Raw genomic sequence first — 23,676 nt, 5'->3', positions numbered from 1 at the left:
ACTGCCATATAACCACTGCTAAACTTGTAAATAAAAATACCCTAAATCCAACACTGGCTTTCAAAAATGAATTTCTACTACCCAACACTTACAGAGTTTTTGAATATTGGATAAGAAAATTAGTCTGCTCACCCACTGAAAGTAGAGCCCCGAAGTTAATTATTTTGTACTAAAGGGTATTGTGTAGGAGTTTTGCATTGCTTCATTGAGTTTAGCCAATATGAATTATCTTCAAAGAACTCAATAAGTGTCTAGAATGAGATCTGAGTCAGGACAGGAAATTGCAATTTGACGTTCTTGAAAACAGAGCAGATTTTTGGATTTTCCCCTTGAATGAGAAATGCGTGTTGGGAGAATCTGGTTTGAGCTGCTTAAAATACAGTTCCATGTGGCCTGAAAAACACAGCCGCCACAATTTAGTTAACTCATTAATCTTTTTCACGTATGGACTGGCAGACTTGAGTTGCTCAAAATAGAATTTACTTAGTTGCCAAACAAATATCACTAGATATTTACTCAACTATGTGAATGGTATATTAATTACCACTAAGATATAAATCCAAGACCATAAGTTTAGGATCATAAATTTATGGAAATATATTATGATAAATAAGTAAATAAATGGGAAAATCATATTCTTTGTGGCTTCTGTTTTGAACTCTTCAAGAACCAACAGTTGCCTTGTCTCAGGACCAAACATAGAAAACAAAATATATTAGCATCTAAGGACTTGCCCATTGAAATGGTTTACAGTTGCCTCTTCTGCATCTATAATGGAGAAAGACCAGTAGATAGCTAATTGGATACTTTGATGATTTACGCTAGTTCTTTGAATCACAAAGTGAGCAAGTTACATAGTTGCAAAGCTGATGGTCACTGACAATGAATTATTTTACAAAGCATTTTTATTGCACACTTGTTATATACAAGGACTCGTACCAGGTGCTGGGGAATATATAAAGATTAATAATATCAAGAAATTAACAAAGTCTCCATAAATGATTTTAATATAATGTAAAGGAAACTGCAGTAACATGGCACTGATATACAGATTTTATGACACGGACCTACAGCAGAGTACTGAAAAACAGTGGAGGTAAGAAGTTTTCAAGAATCTGAGAAAAGAGGGTATAGTCAGATGAAAAGGTCGATTTTAGACTTCAACCCAGGAGTAACATTTTGGTGTTAAAGAACACTGCCCGAAGTGAAATTAAGTATAATAATAAATACTCAATTCCGGCAAGAGCATGGTGAGACCAATACTATCCTAAGTGGTAGTAGAAATGTAAATCTATTAAAAATATCAAAAATATTTCTGGAAAGCAATTGAGCAACATCTGTTGAGATTCTTGACAGGGTTCATATTCTTGGACTCAGTACTTCTTCTTCTGGGTATGTATCCTCATGAAATAAACTGAAATTGTCAAAGATTTATGTATAAAACTGAGGGGAATTCCCTGGCGGTCCAGTGGTTAGGACTCTGTGCTTCCACTGCAGGGGGCATGGGTTCAATCCCTGGTCGGGGAACTAAGATCCTGCTCGCCAAGCGAAGCGGCCAAAAAATAAAAACAAAACCATTTGATGTCATCATAGTATTATTTATAATATGGAATAATTGAGAACAACATACATATTGAACAAAGAGTGGTTGAATAAATGTGGCACATCCATTTATTGAAATATGATAGAATTACTAAATAACATATACTTAAAAAGGAGTCAACAAAATTAAATGCTCAAAATATGACATTAAAAAGAGAAACTGACAACAAGGACCTACTGTATAGCACAGGGAACTATACTCAATATCTTGTCATAACCTATAATGGAAAAGAATCTGAAAAGGAATATATATATGTGTGTATTTATATATATGTATAACTGAATCACTTTGCTGTATACTTGAAACTAGCACAACATTGTAAATTAACTATGCTTCAATTTAAAAAAAAGAAACAGAATACAAAATTATAAATTCACTATGATCCCGATTTTGTAAAATATACACTGGGAAAATATACCAAAATGTTGACACATGTTTTCTTAGACTGAGTTCCTATAGACAGACTTTGCCTGCACAAAGTTCATTGGGGAGAGCTCTCAGATACACCTGTATGGAAGTGAGGGAAGCAGGATTGGGCAGAGAGAGAAGCTGACCTGCAATGTGGTCACAATCGATGCTTCCAACAACCCCATAGGATATTCTGGAACTGGAAAGGCCCTTCAGAGTTATTCCAAATTTAGGCAATGGAGCCAGAATTTTGTATAACTGCATCAACCAGCCACTGGCTAGAACTGCCCCCAGAAGGGGATGTAAGCTTGGTAAAGCAATTCCCGGAAGCTAAGTGCAATTTCCAGTGAGGGGCAAAACTACAAGCTGTCAACTGCACATTCTCAATAATTGGGGCATAAGTGCGTAGCCCGGAAGAAGGGATCTGGGCAGATTACCACAGTATTTATTACAGAGAGTCATTTCTAAGAGTGAGAGATCCAATGATTTCTATTTCCCACCCTCCACTCTAGTTTTTTTTTTTTTTTTTTTTGGCCACACAGCATGCAGGATCTTACTTCCCCAACCAGGGACAGAACCCGTTCCCCCTGCAGTGGAAGCATGGAGTCTCAACCACTGGACCACCAGGGAGGTCCCTCTCTCTCCCTTTATTTAAGAATATTTTTTTTAACATCTTTATTGGAGTATAATTGCTACAATGGTGTGTTAGTTTCTGATGTATAACAAAATGAATCAGCTATACATATACATACATCCTCATATCTCCTCCCTCTTGTGTCTCCCTCCCACCATCCCTATCCCACCCCTCTAGGTGGACACAAAGCACCGAGCTGACCTCACTGTGCTATGCGGCTGTTTCCCACTAGTTATCTATTTTACACTTGGTAGTGTATATATGTCCATGCCACTCTCTCACTTCATCCCAGCTTACCCTTCACCTTCCCCATGTCTGCAAGTCCATTCTCTATGTCTGTGTCTTTACTCCTGTCCTGCCCCTAGGTTCTTCAGAACTATATATATATTTTTACATTCCATATATATATGTTAGCATATAGCATTTGCTTTTCTCTTTCTGACTTACTTCACTCTGTATGACAGACTCTAGGTCCATCCACCTCACTACATATAACTCAACTTCATTTCTTTTTGTGGCTGAGTAATATTCTGTTGTATATATATGCCACATCTTCTTTATCCATTCATTGGTCGATAGACACTTAGGTTGCTTCCATGTCCTGGCTATTGTAAACAGAGCTGCAATGAACACTGTGGTACATGACTCTTTTTGAATTATGGTTTTCTCAGGGTATATGCCCAGTAGTGGGATTGCTGGGTCACATGGTAGTTCTAATTTTAGTTTTTTAAGGAACCTCCATACTGTTCTCTATAGTGGCTGCATCAATTTACATTCCCACCAACAGTGCAAGAGGGTTCCCTTTTCTCCACATCCTCTCCAGCATTTATTGTTTGTAGACTTTTCGATAATGGCCATTCTGACCAGTGTGAGGTGATACCTTGTTGTAGTTTTGATTTGCATTTCTCTAATGATTAGTGATGTTGAGCATCCTTTCATGTGTTTGTTGGCAATCTGTATATCTTCTTTGGAGAAATGTCTATTTAGGTCTTCTGCCCATTTTTTGATTAGGTTGTTTGTTTTTTCGATATTGAGCTGCTTGTATATTTTGGAGATTAATCCTTTGTCAGTTACTTCATTTGCAAATATTTTCCCCCATTCTGAGGGTTGTTTTTTTGTCTTGTTTATGGTTTCCTTTGCTGTGCAAAAGCTTTTAAGTTTCATTAGGTCCCATTTGTTTTTATTTCCATTTCTCTAGGAGGTGGGTCAAAAAGGATCTTGCTGTGATTTATGTCATAGAGTGTTCTGCCTATGTTTTCCTCTAAGAGTTTTATAGTGTCTAGACTTACATTTAGGTCTTTAATCCATTTTGAGTTTACTTTTGTTTATGGTGTTAGGGAGTGTTCTAATTTCATTATTTTACATGTAGCTGTCCAGTTTTCCCAGCACTACTTATCCCAGCTGTCTTTTCTCCATTGTATTAAGAATACTCTTTGATATATTCTTATTTCTCATATGACTTAGTTGTACAATCAGGAAATGATCATGAAATCTTAATTTAAAATACTAAAGTATCAGGCCTTTGTATTTGGAGCTCTTATTTGAATCTCCTTAGTTCTATAAAACAGTGGTCCCCGAACATTTTGGCACCATGGACCAGTTTCATGGAAGACAATTTTTCCACAGATGGGGGTAGGGGTTGGGTGGGGGTAGGGGAATGGTTCAGGAGGTAACAACACAAGTGACGTGGAGCGATGGGGAGAGGCATATGAAGCTTCGCTTGCTTGTCCACAGCTCACCTCCTGCTGTACGGCCCGGTTCCTAACTGGCCTCAGACTGGTACCTGTCCTCAGCCCGGGGTTTGGGGACCCCTACTATAAAACACCGAGGTAAAAGAGAATCAGAGCTTGGTTCAGTTTTCTTTACCAGACATTATTTTCATAATGACAAAAATTGCTTTCTTTTTCATAATAATGACACTTTATGGAATATAAATGAGATTGTTTCACTGTGTTTTTAACGACTCAATATTTGTTTCAGACGTCGTTATAAAGCTTTTCACCACTTTCATCTGAAAGTCAATCAGTTGGCTATCTATTCAAATTTATGGTTGATGGCCGTGAAGAGTGAATGGATCTGAGATGTATTTGAAGAGTAAATTGGAGATGTCCACCCACTCCACTGTACCCACTCAAATATATTAGCCTCAAGCCCTCCTGCCTGATGTTTTTCACAAATACTTGTGCCTCAATTAATGCCACCCTTCCCTGGACTTCTATGGCATTTAGGTCACATAATCCTATAGCCAGAACTGAAAATAGACAGGTTGTTTGTCTGGCAAACCCGGCAGGGAACTGTGAACGATGAATGAAGAAAATTAACACATTTTTTTCATTCTACCTGATTTTGCTAAGGATGTGTCCTGGCCAAGAAGACACAATACTGTATGTTGCCTCCTAACATAAGCTATTGAAGAAGTTTATTATTCACGTGGGAAACAATGAAAAATTCTGAATTAGCAATGAGAATGAGAGCTACCTAAAGTGACTCTTATTTTTTTCTACTTTCCTGAGGGACAGTAACAACGACCTCATTGAAGGGTATGGGAATGATGGTGATAAGGACAGGCAAGGAGAGCACAATTTGGGAGGGCATGTCAGAATCTCCAGGGTAGATGACAGTGTGATTTATCTCCTCCTTCCAAAAGGTCTCCACCAACTCCACTTTTGAATATTTCCAAAAAGTACCACCAGTTGAAAATGAAAAAGAGGGCATATCTGAAAATTACCTTTGGTTCTCACATTCATTTTTTTTCTCAACATTCCTAAAGGCAAATGTTCTATGTAAGAACAACTCTCTATGGTTCTCATTTTCTACTGAGGGAAGGAAACCTCTCAGCCCAGCGTAGATGATATTGGTTTGTTCTTCTCCCATTCCAGAGGAGGATGAATATTTTGTAGCAGCCAGGCCACACACTGAGGATGAAGAGCTGGTCTGTTCTGCACTGGGAGATGGTCTCCCTGACCTCATGTGATTCCATCTCTTTCCTGAATGGAACTGCATGCTGCCTGATAGGTATTTCTTTATCTAAAAATCCATCAGCCACAGTGGCCAGGATTAACCTTGAAGAACCACTCCTCTTGGTTTTCACTTTTACTCATTATTTAAGCCTGCTCTTCTTTGGAAGAATGTTATGCTGGTATTGTGATATATGGAGTAAACTTTTCCAAAATGTCACACCCTAGAAGAGGAAAATTTTTCACTATTTTCAAGCTCTCCTTTTATGTTGGATGGTAACCAAGGGACATACTACTAAGAACAAAATATCAGCCTGTTAGTCCTGATTCTTACCACAAGGTGATATAGAGCTAGAAGAATGAGATGACTGAAAGTGGATCCACAAGACCCCAAATAATCTTGCAGAGCCTTGTTAAGTCTAACTCGTTTAGGTAAGTTTGGCACTAGACACAGCTGGGTACTATGTTCTATTTGAGTTCTGAAATGGTTTGCCCATGATATTTATAGACATTTTTGTATTCTCAAACAAGTGAATGCAGCCTGGGGCCAAAACAATTCCCAATAAGTGATTTCAATAGAAGGGCAATCTAATTCTGGGCAAACCTAAATGTCACGGGCTGGAAATACAACCTCTAAAATTCATAATCAAAAATTCCATCCCTACTGGTTTTTGTTTGCTGTTTTTTGGTTAAAGCCCTTTCAAAAATAGAATTTTGGATCAGGTTGATTCAACGAATTTAGTATCTTGTAGACATAATCTGAAAATATAGAAATGCCTAGTAGATGGCAGATCCAAAGAGTGAATTCTGGTGAATGGAAAATGTTAATCTAAGGCTATGGAGTTTAAGAAGCCACCTAGAGTACTTATGAATCAGATCATTAAAGCTGTTTTTTGATGATCCTGCTCTAGGAACATATTTTTAATTTAAATTATATTACAGTGGGGTCAGAGGATTCAGCTCTATGGAAGCTGAGCTAAGGATGGGGATGACAACTTGCCTTTTTATGATGTTTTATAGCTTCCAAGTGCCTTTTTGGAAAAGGAGGAGACATAAAGACACAAAGAGAGTCAATTGCTTGGGGTCCAAATCCCTGGATTTGAGTCCCATCCCTGTCACCACGGCAGACATGGCTGGCTTATCACCAAACCCTATGCTTCCTTGGCACACAGCTAGACTGTATATGCTGGTCTTCCTTGCAGTTAAGTGTGGCTATAGCTGAAGTCTAGCAATGAAGTATGAACATAAGTGCCATGTGCCTTGGGCTTTCCTTAACCTTGTGTGATTCACCATGTCTTTTTCCCTTCTGCTTCCTTGAGGCAGACAAGCATAGTGACCTTGGAGGGCACGTGTCAAAGACTGAAAATGCAGCACAGAAGGAACTTGGATCTCTGGACCACTGCTTGGAGAAGGGTTTCCCACCAAAGATCACCCATTCAGGATTTTACATAAGAAATAACATCCTATTATGTTAAGCACTAAGAGCTATGGGTTTATTTTTTTAGAGCAGCTCACATTATCTTAACTAATACATCCAGTTTTTCCCTGTCTTTTGTCAAATTACTTAACTTACTACACCTCAGTTATTTCCTCAGTAAAATAGGGGTGCTACCAATACCTACCTCAAAGGGTTGTTGGGAGGATGTATGTAAAGTACTTTTATGATGACTGACACCCAGTGAACGCATAACAAATGATAGCCATTATCAGTCATTCTTCTTGGGTACCTAGTTTATGTTTAGCAGCATGCTGAACATTTGACATACATTATCTCACTTAATCCTGAAAATGAAATGGCAGTGCAGGCATCATTACTCTCACTCTGCCCATAATAATTACTTTGATAATAAAAAAATATATTGGATGATTTCCACATGCTCAGTACTGTTCCAAGTACTTTCCATGCACTAATCTCATAAACAGCCCTGTGAGGTAGGTATTATTATCCCCATTTTACAGATGAGGAAATAGAGACACTGAGTTTACTTTTCATCCCCAAGCCCATACAGCTAGTAAGTGGCAGAGCCAGAATTCATCTCAGGAAATCTGGGTCCAGAGCCCTCAGTCTTAACTAGTGCTGGTCACTGAGGTGCTTGAAGCTTATCAAGGTCAAGGGAAATACTTGAGACTCTATGTTTGTGAACCCATGGCCTTAGAACCCAAGGGATCAGATGAAAAATGACTACAATTGCATCGGTCCATCCTAACAAAGGGCTCAGTAAAATGAATTTAAATCTCTTAAAGTAGAACTAGATAATTGCTACAGATGAACCAGTTTGCAGTGCAGAAATGGAGACACAGATGTAGAGAACAAACGTATGGACACCAAGGGGGGAAAGTGGTGGAGTGGGGGTGGGGGGATGAATTGGGAGATTGGGATTGACGTGTATACACTCATATGTATAAAATATAACTAATAAGAACCTGTTGTATAAAAAAAATAAAATACAATTAAAAAAAGAAAAAAAAGAACTATATAATTGCTATCTAGAGCTAGTCCTGCCGGCTGGGCTGGTGTGGTAGTTAGACAGTTGGTGTCATTATGCAACTGCTATGTAATGTCTCCACTCTAAATAGTAATACCACAGAGTCTTGTTTTAATCTTAGAACTTGTTCCAAATTCCCACAAACTCCTGCTGACCAGGAAACATGGATGGCATTTGCCAAGGCCTCCAGTTTTTCTGAGTCTTTGTTGTGGGTGTCACTTTTACCCCAGACTTTGCTAACAGACAGATCTCTCCAGCAGCAGGACAGGAGCAGGTACAGTGAAACCAGATTTTTTGCCTTCTGTGTCTCTGTCATTAGTTCTAAGATGAGTCACCACTGAGAGCCTGCAAAGCAGCTTGGCTCCTAGCTTTCTGGGGGAGATTCTAGAACGTTAGTGATGCTTAATAACTTAAGTGCAGATGTTGCATGGGCTATAAATGTGACCAATTAACTGAATTCAGTTTTTCTCATGAGGAATGTTATAATGCTACCACAGTGGTGAATCTCATTGCCTTACAGCTCTTGCATAAAAGGTCTATTTTACTGGTAAATGTTTCCGCTTTTATAAAGGCAGAGAAGGTTTCTTCCTGCAGCAAACTCTGCATTTAAATTAACATTGAACATTACAGAATGACCGATTCATTGTCTAAAATAGATGATTGAGCTTCATCATTTTAAGAGTGAGTTCATTATCTGCCTGCTGCTCAACTCAGTGATAAAAATAGTACAAAGAATAAGATGTGTTGAAATATAATACAATATTTTTCTGTTCTTGAGAAGCACTCTGTGCAAAATCATCCCATCAGTCCTCCAAGATGTACACAGCAAAGAGCTATTACTCTATATTATCAATTAAAGCTATGATCAAGCTCTGAGTTAGATTGAGAATGGCTCCAGAAACTATCTAGGTCATACAAAACTGTACTCATTAAAGGATATATAAAAATTAGGGAAGAGATACCTGGGGTCAATATTTTATAATTGTCTTTGATAAAATGAGGTATGTACCAAATACTGCAATGCATTTATTGTGTTTGTCTAAAACTGTTTACTACATTAAGAAAATCCAAAGTATATAAAGATGAGTGAAATATACACTGTTAACAGCTGTGATATTTGTTTGGTATGATGCTGGGTGTATTCTACACAGTAGAATACTGGGGTTGGACCTTGGGCTCTGGGACCTGTGAACCTTGGGTAAGTCAACTAGCCCTTCTGTGCCTCAGTTTCCTCATCTGCAAAACATGAAAATAATATTATCTCCCGCATAATATTGCTGTAAGAGTGAGCCAAGTCAATGTGTACAAATTTAGAACAATACCTAGCCTAAAATAAGTGCTTGATGAATGTTTGTAAGCAAGCTTTTTGTAATGTTAGTAAGCTTTTCTTGGGTGGCATGCATTATTCTTTTTCAATAAAAAACAACTGGTTTCATTAAAAACTAAATGCATTAATTGGAGAGAAGGCTTTAGCTTCAAAATGTGTTAAAAAGGTAATAAGATATTAAAAATCAATATATTCTACCTTCCCTAATAGAGATCATATATTAAGGGAAATGAAAACTAAGATGGCAGAGTGGACAATATCTATTCCCCATTTGTCACTATCTAACCTGGAAGTGTTTTGGGGGAAGGAGGAACGGTCTATGTCTCATCCCCAAATTCTAACAAGATTAACTTGGGAAAGTTCCATTTTTAAATGCAACTTGTTCCTGGAAGTGTCATTTACATCTTATAGGAACTTTCTCAGCTCAGCTTGTTTTAACTAATCCATTTAGAGAGTTTGGGTTGACAAGACATATGAACTATAAGTTTATAAATTGAGACGCTTTAGGTGAAAATAAACTGTGGGGGGATATGTCAGCCTGGAACTTTGGGCATCATGTTAGTTAACACTTGCTGCTTTCAGAACCTCCTCAAAACTTACAAGCATGAACAACAACCATTAGTTGAGCTCGTATTTCTGTGGGTGACCAAGTAGATTGAGCTCAGCTGAGTGAATCTTCTGATCTAGGCTAGTTTGGGATATTTGGGGCTGCTTTCGGTCACATTTCTGGAGCCTGGGCTCGATTCTGCATATGTGCCCAAGTTTGCTCAAATGATGCACGCAGGAATCCAAGAGCAAGTGGAAACATGAAAAATACTTTGGGTTCTAGGCTGAGCACTTGAACAACGTTGCTTCCACAACATTCCTTTGGTCAAACCAAGTCACAAGACCAGCCCAGATCCAAAGATTGAAGCAATAGATTTCACTGCTAGATAGAAGGGGCTACAAAGTCACATCACGAAGGTGGAGGACAGAGGCAAGGGAAGAATCTGTGGACATTTTTGCAATCTACCGCAGGCAGCCATTGTCATTCCTATATTATGGAAAAGAGTGCTGAAGAAGAAAAAAGAGGGCCCCCCCAAAAATAGGAGTATCAACAGTCATTTTTCAATATGGCTAGGTCTTATAGCCTCAAAATATTATTTCCATTTTTCTGGTACCTGGTTGCATTCTATTACCTAATATGAAGCAAAATTTTGTGTAAGTGGAATTACTGGTCAAACCCAAACAAGCATGTATACATGGTTTACTCTAATTCAATCCATGTGGCTGGAGAGTCTAAGAGATCCCTAATCTTACTGCCATTAAGGGAAAATTAATAATTCTTTTAAAATATAGATAAATAATTTGCATATCAATACTGTTGCTTCAGTTTGGTCAACTGCAAAAGGTAACTTCATAAACTACTTCCCCGCATTACAGAGGGGTGACAGAAGAGCAACTTCAGTAATTCAGTGTATGAATCCATTAATAGAGATAATTAGCTGGGGTAAGAAGATTTCTGCAATAGGTACCTTTAGAACCCTCACTTTTGAGGTTACGTAATTGTATTGTAAATCTTACTAAGATTTAATTTTTAGCATTTCAGCAGTTTAGTAACCTCATCTATCATTCTGCAGACTACCGGGATAAGGCCCTTTGAAAGGGGCCTCATGAACATACGAAGTTAAGGCGGTTGTTAATGCCTTTAAGCAACATGAACACATAATGAAAACAAAAATAACTCTTTGAGACACACACAGACAGAAAATATAACCTTCAAAGGTTTATAAAATGTCACGTGCTTTAAAATTAAACTGTACTGGAAATATAAAAAGCTAGAGGTAGTCCAGAAAACTAGCAGGGGACATCAACATTTGTTAAAGTAATCAGGGATAAGGATATTAATCTTCCAGCTGCCTCTGGATCTTCTCCCTGGCATAATAAATGTAGATTAGATTCTCTTTGTCTTTTCAGATCAAAACATATAGAGGAGGAAGTAGGAAAACTTTAGAAGTTTATTAGAGGTGACATGAAAACGAGAGCTGAAAACAACCCATGTAACTTAAAATAATAAAAGCTGGTAGCTGAAAAGATTCACAGAGACCAGATTATCTAACCCTTCACTTTGAAGTTAAAAAACTAAAAAATTCAGAGAAGTTACTTGCCCAAGTTTGCACACCTAACTGGTGACTAATCTGTTCCCTAATAGCTGATGTTACTGTACTTGCCTTGGGGCCTGATCATAATTGCATAGTAAGTTCCCAGTCATGCTCATCCAGCTTATATGATATTATTTTAACATATGTTTAAGCATTTTAAGTGTATTTCTAAATATTTTAACAGATTGGAAGATTAGGGGCTCATAACTGGGGTAGAAGGCTTTCTGGAACATGTGGTTTAAATCTCAATTCACCTCATTACTGAGTTATTTTGCAGGTAAGATTTGGCTAAATTAGGTTACTAGGAAATGTAGGAAAATCTTTGGCTTCTATAAATGTATTTGTTTACAACTCTCTTCCCATTTGAGGTCCAGCTCCACTTCAAACTAAATGTATAAGCCATGGCTTCAGGCAATTACACAAGAGAAGGGTCTTTGAACTATTTTTTTCTTACAGCCTAAGTGGGCAGTCAATAAAGTTTTGTTGGAAGCACCTGAGTTGTTGATTCTATAAGGACAGAGCCTTGTCCATTAGAAGGAAAGCCCACTGGGAAAAGTAATTATGATATCCAGCATCTCAAGACTTGGTCGCTTTCATGGTATAAGGACTTCATTTCCATACTCCACAGAAGTACAGATACAGATATCCAGCATCTCAAGACTTGGTCGCTTTCATGGTATAAGGACTTCATTTCCATACTCCACAGAAGTACAGTTCTCTGTAGTAGACAAGTGATGCCAACTGGGGGAAATAGGATCGGGGACGGCAGAAGAGGATAGGAAAAGTGAGAAGGCAGGGTAAGAAAGTAAAGGGCAAACACCATTTGTTGAGCACCTTGGGTATTGGGAGGGGAGTTGAGAACTAAACAAGGGGGAAAAAGATGTGTTGATATAGTTGAAGGAGATAAGAGAATTCTAGAATGAAGAGTAATGTGAGAAAGGGGACACTGCAAAGTATGGTTTTGAATTATAAATTATTTTTTAATAGATAAACAAAAAATATGACTATTTTTATTACTCTCACTTGCTTGATGATACTCCTTTGTATGTAATACAGTAAGTTGCCTACATACGAACCTTCAAGTTGCAAACTTTCAAAGATGCGAACATGCGTTCACATGTCCAATCACTTGTTAGTTCAGATGTCTGGCTTACATTGTGACATGCAGATTGCTCTCCATCTCCTATAGCTGACGATCCTTCAGCTCTACCACCTCCCACCTCCTCTCCCTCCTCCAGTCAGTAACCCTTCTTGCCTGTTCACTCGGTGCCAGCCCCTGTATGCCAGCTGTTGTACTGTACTACTGTACTTTTCAAGGTCCTGTACTGTAAGACTAAAAATGTTTTCTTTATTTTTTGTGTTTGTTTACTTTTTATGTATTATTTGTGTGAAAAGTATTATAAACCTATTACAGTGCAGTACTATATAGCCAATTTTGTTAGTTGGGCACCTAGGCTAACTTTGTTGGACTTACGAACAAACTGGACTTACAAATGCACCCTCAGAACAGATCTTGTTCGTATGTAGGGGACTTGCTGTAGCTTTCAGAGACCGGGCTTCACGGGGTCCCGACTTATCCTGGGGTACAGCACCCTGTTGCTTCCTCGGTCTTCTACTCACATTTATAGAACTGCATTTCCTCTGCACAACCTCCCGTTCCTAGAAATGTCTGCTCATTTTGCCTCTGGCCACACCCTTAGCTCTGTAGGGTTGTGCTGCCACATACCTCTCTGTTGATGTGGAGAAAGGAGAAGAAGCTGCATGATAGTACAGCTTAAAATAAATACTACCACAGAGAAACATTGAAATATCAGGAGTTGGGAGGAAATACATCCGTGGGAGACAAAGAAAATGAAAAGACTGTGAAGTGTTGCTACAATTAAAATACTGATTCTAAATGTGTTTGAACTTAAAAACTCCTCATTTTTTTCTGCGCAATCACATAGCTCATATTCTAAATGTGTTAGCTTAGACATTCTGCTTAAAATACATTTTGATTAATTCTGAATTATTCAGTGTTAATCATGTATTGCCAGTTATTTTCTTGGTGTTTCAAGTCCCCAAAATCACAAAGTTGAGTTTGAATGCTTCTGCATAAAATGATCCCTAAACGGAACGTGAACTTGGTTCTACCAGCAGTGTACCAAACATCAAGTGTGTTAGATATGCAAGGCTGGGTTGCTGAAGGGCAGTTTGGAAAGAAAAGGAAACTGCTGCTGAAAAGATGGATGAAATCCATCTCAGGATGGAATTCTGTTTAAATGGTTTAGATGCTGCAGTGCTTAAAGGCGGCAGTGTTAATGGGCTGTGGGACTAATACGGTGTTTCTGGGAGGTGTAGAGCCCTGTGGGTTCTGAGTAGCATGACAGCCCTGTTTTGGAATAATGCTCTGGCAAAAATGTGCGGGGGAAACCAAGATATTTGCTATTACTAACAGGGATTCTCAGTGGACAAACAGCTTGATGCAGTGAAGAGAGTATGGCCGGCATTGGTGCCCCGGGTCTAATTCCAGTTCTACTCTTTACCAGCCATGTGGCCTGCATAGGTTGAGTGACTGAACTTCAGTTTTATATTCTGTTTGACATATAGTGGATACCTAAGCATTGATAACTGTTAACATTGCTTTTAAGACAGGTATTCAGTGTAGAGCAATGGTTTGAAGTCACGTGGTTCTTTCATACTACTTTGGATTGGCCTCTGGGGCATGGAAGAGATCACCTGATTGGAAAGGGATACAGTTTCCTGCATCAAAATAGAAATATCAGCTCCAACCTCTTCTAACAGACCATCCTTGCACTACAGGGATTGAGGGGTAGTACTCATGGCTCAAAGACACCATGTGAACGTGGAGGAGTCCTGGGAAGGAGGACTCAGCTTCAGGATCCAGAACTGGAGACAGATCAAGTTCAAACTCCTTTGTTCTATCCCTGCGCAGATGCAAACAGCAGTGAGGTGGGCTAGGTCAGGAGCAGCCCATAGTGGTAACCATGCAACTTGAGGTCAATTTTATTCAAAGTATCTGTGCTCTTATCAGCTTCTAAAGCTGATAGTATTGGCACCAGGTATATAAGATCTGCATGTTTCTGCCTGAGAATATTTCTTCCAAGCCTCTAATCCATAAAGTCTTTAAAGATCAAATTTTACCTGAACTCCTTTTTCAGTTTTGCCCATGCAAGTTACCCAGTGGAATGTGGCAAAATATTAACCGTTTCATGGGCCAAAATAATTCTCTACACTGAAGCTGTGCCATTTCAAACCTATTCCTTCCAAATGACTTTTCTGTTGTTGCTGTTGTTTCTGTCTATATATTTCTTGGCTGGGCAACTTATATTTGCCTTCTTAACCGAATTTGACTAGTTTGATTATATTTTTAAAAAGCAGTGTACGTTTTCCATCATTTATTCCCCTCCTGCAATAATTTTTCAAATTACTTTAACAAAACAAAGAAGTCTTCGCTATTTACTCCACCCATAGATGTATTTCCCATAGGCATCCTTTGTCCAACTCCGCATTTTTTTCTTGATATCTCCCTGCCTATCCCCTTTTATTTCCTAAAGTTACTTTGGGAAAATATCACCATCCTCTCATCAGTTATACAAACTGAAAGACTCAAGTTCCTTCTACTTTACCCTTGCCTTCATCCTTTACATTTAATATGTCACCAAAGTCTGTCTATTTTATTTGTTGAATATTTCTTTTTAAAAAATAACAGCTTTGGGCTTCCCTGGTGGCGCAGTGGTTGAGAGTCCGCCTGCCGATGCAGGGGACGCGGATTCGTGCCCCGGTCCGGGAAGATCCCACATGCCGCGGAGCGGCTGGGCCCGTGAGCCATGGCCGCTGAGCCTGCGCGTCCGGAACCTGTGCTCCGCAACGGGAGAGGCCACAGCAGTGAGAGGCCCGCGTACCGCAAAAAATAGTAATAATAATAAATAAATAATAGCAGCTTTATTGAGACATAGCTCATATTACATAAAAATTACCCTTTTAAAGTGTACAATGCAGTCGTTTTCGTATATTCATAAAGTTGTACAACCATCACCCTGCTCTAAGTCAAGAACATTTTTATTACCTCGAAAAGAAACTCTATTCCCGTTAACAGTCACTCCCATGTATTCTGCCCCTAGTGCCTGGCAACCATGAATCTATTTTCTGTCTCTATGAATTTGCCTGTTCTGTATATTTCCTATAAATGGAATCATACAGTAAGTGGTCTTTTCTGACTGGATCCTTTTACTTAGCATAATGTATTCAAGGTTCATCCACATTGTTGTATGTATCTGTATTTTATTCCTCTTTATGGCCCAATAATATTCCATTGCACAGCTATTCCACATTGTGTTTATCCATTCATCAGTTGATGGATATTTGGGTTGTTTCCACTTTGGGGCTCTTATGAATAACATTCATGCACCCGTTTTTGTATGGACATATTCTTTCAGCTTCATTGGGTAGATACCTAGGAGTGGATCTCTGGTTCGTATGTTAAGTCCATGCTTAACATTCTAAGGGCCTGCCAACAGTGTTGCAAAGCCATGCACCACTTCCACAGTGTCATTCACTAAATACTTGTTGACTACCCACTACTGTATTAGAAAATGGGCATTTTCCCTCTTGCAACATCTAACATTTGAACCTGGGATTAGAAGTATGCATATTTTGAATTAATCTAAGGTATTTCTCACGTTTATTGTCTTTATTTGTTGGAAAATGCTTTAAAAGTTGTACTATTCACTGGACCAATTAAGATCTGTTAATAATTGATATTATTTCATTTATTCAAAAAATACTTATTGAGTGCCTATACTAGAAACTGTTGTAGACACTTGGGATACAAAATGGACAAAATTTCTTGCTGTCATGTATTTTCCTTCTAAGTGAAAGACAGGCAATAAAAAAATAAGTACATATTAAATTTAAATGGCAGTGAGCGGTATGGGTGTGGTGGAGAGAGTGCTCAAAAAGGGTTGTACTTTTAAAAAGAGTGGTCAGGAAAGGCCTCATAAACAAGGTGATGGTTGGGAAAAGATCTGAAGGAAGTGAGGCATGGCCTCACGTGGCTGTCCACGAGAGGAAGGGTCCAGATAGATGGGACCCTGAGGCGGGAGGGTGTTTGATGTGTTCTAGTGACAGTCAGGAGACTAGTGTGCTTGGAACTACATGAATAATGTGATATGTGTTGAATGACAAGAGTTCATTCATTTCAGAATAAAACTGAAAATGACACAGAAAAATGACACTGGTCTGCTCAAGAGTTTTCAGGGCAGGCAGCCTTAGGACTTCTCAGAATGGAACCAAGGAAATGGTAGGATATTATCAAACTTAGCTCTGTTACTGTTTAAGGAACACCAAGACTGCTGGGGCTAGAACTTACTCTGTGAGATACTTAGAGCCCAGTCATTCTCCTGACGTTTGCTATTTTTGTAACTCCCTGTAGAAGGGAGATATAAAAAGCCCAAAACACCAAAAGGGGTTTTCTTTCTTAATTCAGAGACAGCTGGGAGACCAGAAGCTGGAAAAATTTTGTATGTGTCACAGCAGCAGTGAGGCAAGGGTGGGACTGATGTGGGGAAGTGGGTGGTGGCAGAGAGGGAACAGCTGGACAAATTCCCATGTGTGCGCATAAGAAGGAGAAGAGGACATGGGCACTGGCCAGGGAAGAGGTGTGAGCTCCAAAGTTTGACTGACAGGTGTTGTTCTCTAGCAGGTATTTTGACTGCTTTTAAGGAAGATTCAAGTTCACTGGTTATCATTCTTGCCCTTCTGAAATAGAAGCTGTTCCCTGCACTGAAGAATTTAATAGTCGAAGCATAGGTTGTTGGAGTGTTTAAGTTACAAATTCATGCTCAACCAAAATACTCCAGTAAAAAAAAGTTGTACCTACCAGAAGCCTAACAACTGCTTCTGCTTTTGCTTTTTTAAATGTATGTTTTTTAAACAAAAGTAATGCAGGCACATAACTTCTAAAGTCAAATACTACCTGGTTTATGACTAAAACAGTATTCCTTCGCCTCTTCTCCCCTTATTCCTTTTTGTTGGCATGCATTATTCCTTCTTTTAGTTATTTCTTCTGGTTAGTACCTCAAGAGTTTTAATAACATAATTACAAAGCTATTTATGCTTTTTCCAGTCTTATATGCTTTATATTAAATTCTCTCCTTAAAAAATGGTACACTAACTCTCTTGCAAGTCCTTCTACCATCTTCCATCTTCCCAAAGTAGTTATATCACCATTTCAAATTAAATTGATTCTCATTGATTACATAATTATAACTATTTAGATTTCATTCCCAGTTAAGTTACATAGTATACTGTCATCATTTTTCCTCTGGTGGATTTAGTCATTATCCTTTTTATTGTTGTTGTTAGCTGAACTTTCTAAGTACTTTTGCTAATTCTTTTTGATCCTCTACTAGATTGAAAGTTTCAATATGTTTACACTCATTAAATATTCTGTCAATTTTTTTTCCTTAGAGACATCTTCCTCAGGGGTCTATCCTTCTGCTCCAATTTCTCTTCTGGCTCTGCACAGGTATCATCTTAACCATCCACCTTAGAGTTCCATTTGCCTTTCTCCTCTATTGGATCCCTTAGCATCTTTCTGGACTTATTCTATTAACTTCCAGAGAAACTGAATACTACATCAAAGAACTAATTTCTTTAATAAAAAAAAGTTTCCGAGCATTTCAGTTGTTTATTATATTTTGTGTATTTAGTACTATATTCATTTGGATAGATAATTTTTTCAAACATGGGATTAGTCAGGGGTTCGAAGGTAGGGTGGCACTCAATTCTAGGGTTTATTCCTATTCAATCTAGAAATAGATTTAGAATATATTGGTCTCTGGCCTCAACACTCTACTAGATACCTCAAACATACATCAAACTCAACAAATTCAGATATGAACTCATGACCTCCCCAGCAACATCTGCTCCTAATCTAGTGTTCTCTTACTCAGGAAAAGGCACCAATTCCACCAACTTGAACAAGCCAGAGGCACCCTTAACTATTTTTTCCTCTTCAACCTCCATGTTCAATCTTCTTATATGCCTACATGTCTCTCAAGTTCAACCACTGCTCACCATTTCTGCTGCCTTCCTCCTAGGCAAGCCAAGAGCCTTGCACTCACTCCACTGCCAAAGCCCGCAACCCTCTGGGTCCACCCTTTCTCTCTTCCAATCAGCTCTCTACTCTGAGGCCAGAGGCTCTTTTTAAAACCCAAAGACCAAAGCACATTGGGCTTCAAGTTCTCCAATGAATCTCAATTCATCTATGAAAACAGCCCAAAATGCCTACCAAGAACTACAAACCTGTCTACTTCCCTGTTTCTGGCATCACTTTCTCTGCCTTTCTCTGCCTTCCACTGTACTCTGTTTTTGTTGTTGATGATGATGATGTTTGTTTGTTCTTAAAACCTGCTTTTCCCTGTCTCAAAATATTTGTGCATGCTTTTATATCTCCTGGAATTTTCTCTTCCCTCCTCCTCTCTGATGCTTGTCCTTTACCTGCCCTCTGGGAAACTCTCCAGAATAGGTTAACTTCCTCAGGTGTAAGCATCTCTATTACACTGCTTCTTCATAACACTTATTATATCTCTCACATTTCTTAAGGACAGGGGTTGTATCAGCTGTTTTTTCTCAGCCAGCACAGTTGTGGACACTTAGTAGACAAATGTTTGTGGAAGAAAAGCAAGAAGGGAGAGGAAGAAAGGGAAGAGCACAGGGAGATAGGGAAGAAGAAAGAAAACGAGGTAGACTTATTACCTAATTTATTGATAGTTAATTCTATCTTCTAATATATTAAATAAAATTTTCTAAGTGCTTTGGTCAATTATGGCCACGGTAAGGCTGGGTAAAAAGTGACCTCAAAATGCAAGACTTGCAGACCTCAAGCATTTATTTTCCTTGCTTACAAATTTGTGGGATGACTGGAATAGCTTTGTATTGGGCTTCAGGTAGTCTGGGCTTGATTGAAAATTATAGATTGGGTTCACTTCTGTTCCACTTGGCTCTTCATTCTCCTTGGACCAGTAGCAATGAAGGGCATATTCCCATGACAAATCACAGAATGCAGGGCTCAGTCTTGAACTGGCACTGACACTTCCACTCACATTCTATTAGTTGAAGTAAATCACAAAGTCCACTGCAACATCACTGGGTTGGAAAAAGGATTCCAACCACTCTACTGGTGGTACTTCAGAGTCACATGGCAAAGGGCATTGATATTAATTCTGATACAGAGAGGGCGTGAAGAATTTCAAAAGTAATTCAGTCTTTAACACAGCTTCTTACTATGTCATACTTACATTTTAAAAGTACATGTCTTAGTTTCCTTTTGTTTCCATCTGCAGAAAGTCACAGGACCCTAAGTAGTTTGATTAAGAGAAGGGCAACACATACCACACTTTATCCTTCATTAGACCATGATTTCATGACCATTCTTTTTCCTGCATAAGTTACCGTTACTATTTTTGTCCCTAAGTTACCACTTTTATTGTTCTCCCTCTTTTCAGCACTACCTGACGAGAGCTCATCTTTTGGCAAGTTTTGACATTATCAGTGTGATTGGCTATCTCACACTAAAGCCTTGTGTCTGTTGTAATTAGAGAAATCCATGAATGACACACATGTATTTCAAGAACTTAAGACATCTTGATATGCATATGAGCCTTTGAGTACAATAGCTAGGAGGAGAGCTAAGCTCTTCAAGGCCCAGGGTCCCAGTGCTTATGCAGGATGGAGCACAGATCTGGATCAGTATGAGAGCATCCCTAAGTCTTGTCCTCTTATATTAAATATAAGGAAGCCAATGTCCTCATAAGTGGAGTTACAAGTTTAATGAGGCAGTACTGGGATCCGAATTTAGTCTCCTGACACCATTTTTGTGACCTTTACGTGAGCCTGAGATGTTTTATGCCATGATGGCTTGTGGTCATGAGGAGAGGAAGGCAAAGCTTGATGAAAAACTCATGCACAAGCCATGGAAACTGAAACATTCCCAACGAAAACAATTTGACTTCTCACCTCCATGGCTTAGTAATTAATTGGTGAGTGTCAGTAAAAGATGGAAGCTAGATTCTTAAATTGTCCTAAATGAAAGGCATGTTTTGGAGTCTGACTCTTCCATTCCAGTGAATTATTTGACTGAAAGGCCCACAGATTTAAGGAATAATATATATGTTTAAGTGTTAGATGATAAGGTAGTAGGAGAGAGGGAAGAAAAGAAACAGTATAATTTTTACATTAACCAAGTCTTCACTGGACTAACAAGAATATTTCTTTCTCACAAGAGCAACAATAGTAACTTTCTTAGGGCTTTCAATCCCAGTGGTTTTCATTATTATGTAAGGAAAGACTTTATAAGCTGCTTTTCTTTAATCCTAAAAGCACCCATAAAGGTGATTAGAATTTATCTTCATCATCGTTTCAAAAACCAGCATTTTCTAATCTGAAAACTCTGGTTTTATACAGTTATAAAATAACTGTTATTGCTGTTAGAACAGCCACGTTATGTATTAAATAGATGTTTGTGAGCTGGCCTGGGTACATAACCACCCTTTATGATGGTAGTTCTCAATCTCTGCTCCCACTTAATGATGATTCACAAGTTAGTCCTGGCTCAGTCACAGTGGTGTGGAGAGATGGGGGAGGGAGTTTAAGTAGAATCCATATACTTGGAATATATTGTTGATTAAAAATTTTCCATTGATATTTTTTAAATCTTTGCCAACCATTGCTTCCTATCTGCAATTAGCCTAGCAGATAATAAGGCACCAATGCTGATTAGACAAGGAACTCACGATGTACATGGATAGAGATCCTTTCATGGAAGCACGTGCTCGTGATTGATATTTGATATACATACATATACTTAATTCACATTTTCCATTATTGAACATTACTGTTTCCTATGATGGAACTAAATATGTCAGTACTTCGTGGTGTCTTTCAAAAAGCACTATGCCTTTCAGGGCTCCACCACCTGAATAGATATGAGAATCTCTTCTGTATAGTACACTTTCTATGAAATAATATCTTTTGTGTTCCAAATAACTAACTGAAAAATGAACCTTTAGAAGGTAACCTGTTCATAATAATAAAGCCACATAATACTTATTTGTGCTTTCTAGTTTCCAGAGTTTTCACTTTCATTATGGCATTTAAGTTTCTAACAGCACCTCTCTCTATTAGGCAGGGTCTATGGTCTCCAGATGAAGAAATCAGAACCCACAGAATGTAAGTGGATTTTTCAAGCTTGCACAGTTAATAGGTGCCAGAGGTAGGATTCGACTTCTGCTTTTCTGACCTCAAATCCAGTGCTCATTTCCACAGCTTATATCATTACTTGATTTGCTATGAAAGAAAAGAGTGAACAATTTCCCCACTACTATATAATAATCAACTGGGGAAAAGAAACAGTAACATACCAAAACCAAGTCATAAAATCATCATATCCCTTTTAATATTGTACTTAGAGATCACAGAGCAACTTAAAGTAATTTCATCCTTGTTAATATTTTCTCTAGGAAGAAAGAGTTATTAATACCATGAAACAGAAATGGAATATCAGAGTGCCAGTACAGCCGAATACCATTGCAAAGAAGTATTCTGTAGAACAGAGCAATTTTCACATCTAAAGGGATGGTGCAAAGAACACTGTTTGGTTGAATTTTTTAATAAAAAATTTTACCCCCAAAATAATTCTGTTCAGCAGGAGATTTCATTGATTCCTTTTCCTATGGTAGTCATTCTACAAGGGCCAAGGGGTGGGGGGGACTTGATTATTGTGTGTTTGGGAAGGAAAACCTAGGTTGAATTAAAGCTTTATTCTTTATAACCTCTTAGGTTTATGATCAAGAAGAAGTCATTCTAACTTCTTTTATCTCTTTCCTGCCAAACACAAGTCAAGTAATGACCATCAAAACAACAAAGTGCTGAAGAGATTCAATTCTGACCCCCACCTTCACTGGTCAAGGGATTCAAAGCACTTCTTTAATTTTTAAAATAACTATGAGGAAACCAGCATGAGGCCTGTCTCAGTTATAGATCTTGGGCATTTATTCATGTAGAAGTGAAGACTTTAGCAAATCTTATTCTTTCAAGACAGTGTTGAGGTTTCTGTGGAATTCCTTATAAACACAGCTGTACCTGTACAGGCTTAGGAAACATTTACCAGCCAATCAAATGGTCTTGAGAGTGAGCAGCATTTGGTCTGTCACACTTACAGGTTGGAGTCAATTAATCATTTCACATATTTATTCATTCCAAATGGCAATAATGTCCCACCACTAGGAAACTGTAGCCACAATAATGGTGAGTCAACCATGGGTGACATGTAACTGGACAGGAGAAGAGAACCACCTGGAGATACTCCTATTATCAAAGAATGTTGAGTAATACATGGATTCTAAAAGAAGGCTTTGATAGAAGATGATGATGTATAGATGATCTATATCAAAGGATGCCATAAGAATCCAGAAAAGTATAAGACAAAAGAGAGAAGCATGGATCTTTATTCCAGGGTTTGTAGTGTCCCTGAGAAGTTTAAAAAAATGGGCGGTTAATGCAGGGTTCCCATTACTGACGTCTGACAGCATTATCCCATTTTCATACAGTGATTAGAATCTTTAGACTCTTTCCTAGGAGGGGACTCTAGTCTGTTGTTTAGATTTCTGGTTGGACTTATACTCACTTGACTATTGGCCAAATGAAGATATATGTGAAAGATTTTTGTAAAATGAACAACACTGTGCACATTTAAGATAACGTTCTCATTATTAGCATGTCAATACTATGGGAATCATTGGTCTAGGGACTGTGTGAAAAACTTCTTTCAGATGTACTGTTCTCTTAGCCTCTTGAACTCTTTAATAAATTCAACCTCATCATGTGAAACTCTTATGCTGTTTCAGGCTCATTGAGAACATTATGTTAACTCAGCTCATTTCACTTTATTATTGTTGCAGTATAATATTGTGGATAGCAAATATTTACATGGCTGTTAATGTGGCCTCTCAAAATATTTTCATGAGCAGCATAGAGAAGTTTAGACTGGCAAAGTGGGTTCTTAACCATTTGGAAAACATTACTGCGTAAGTTGCTTACTGTATTAATTTCAGCTTA

Source organism: Tursiops truncatus, chromosome 7, assembly GCF_011762595.2.
Source record: "Tursiops truncatus isolate mTurTru1 chromosome 7, mTurTru1.mat.Y, whole genome shotgun sequence".
Classification (NCBI taxonomy): Eukaryota; Metazoa; Chordata; class Mammalia; order Artiodactyla; family Delphinidae; genus Tursiops; species Tursiops truncatus.
This window is presented reverse-complemented; position numbering follows the sequence as displayed.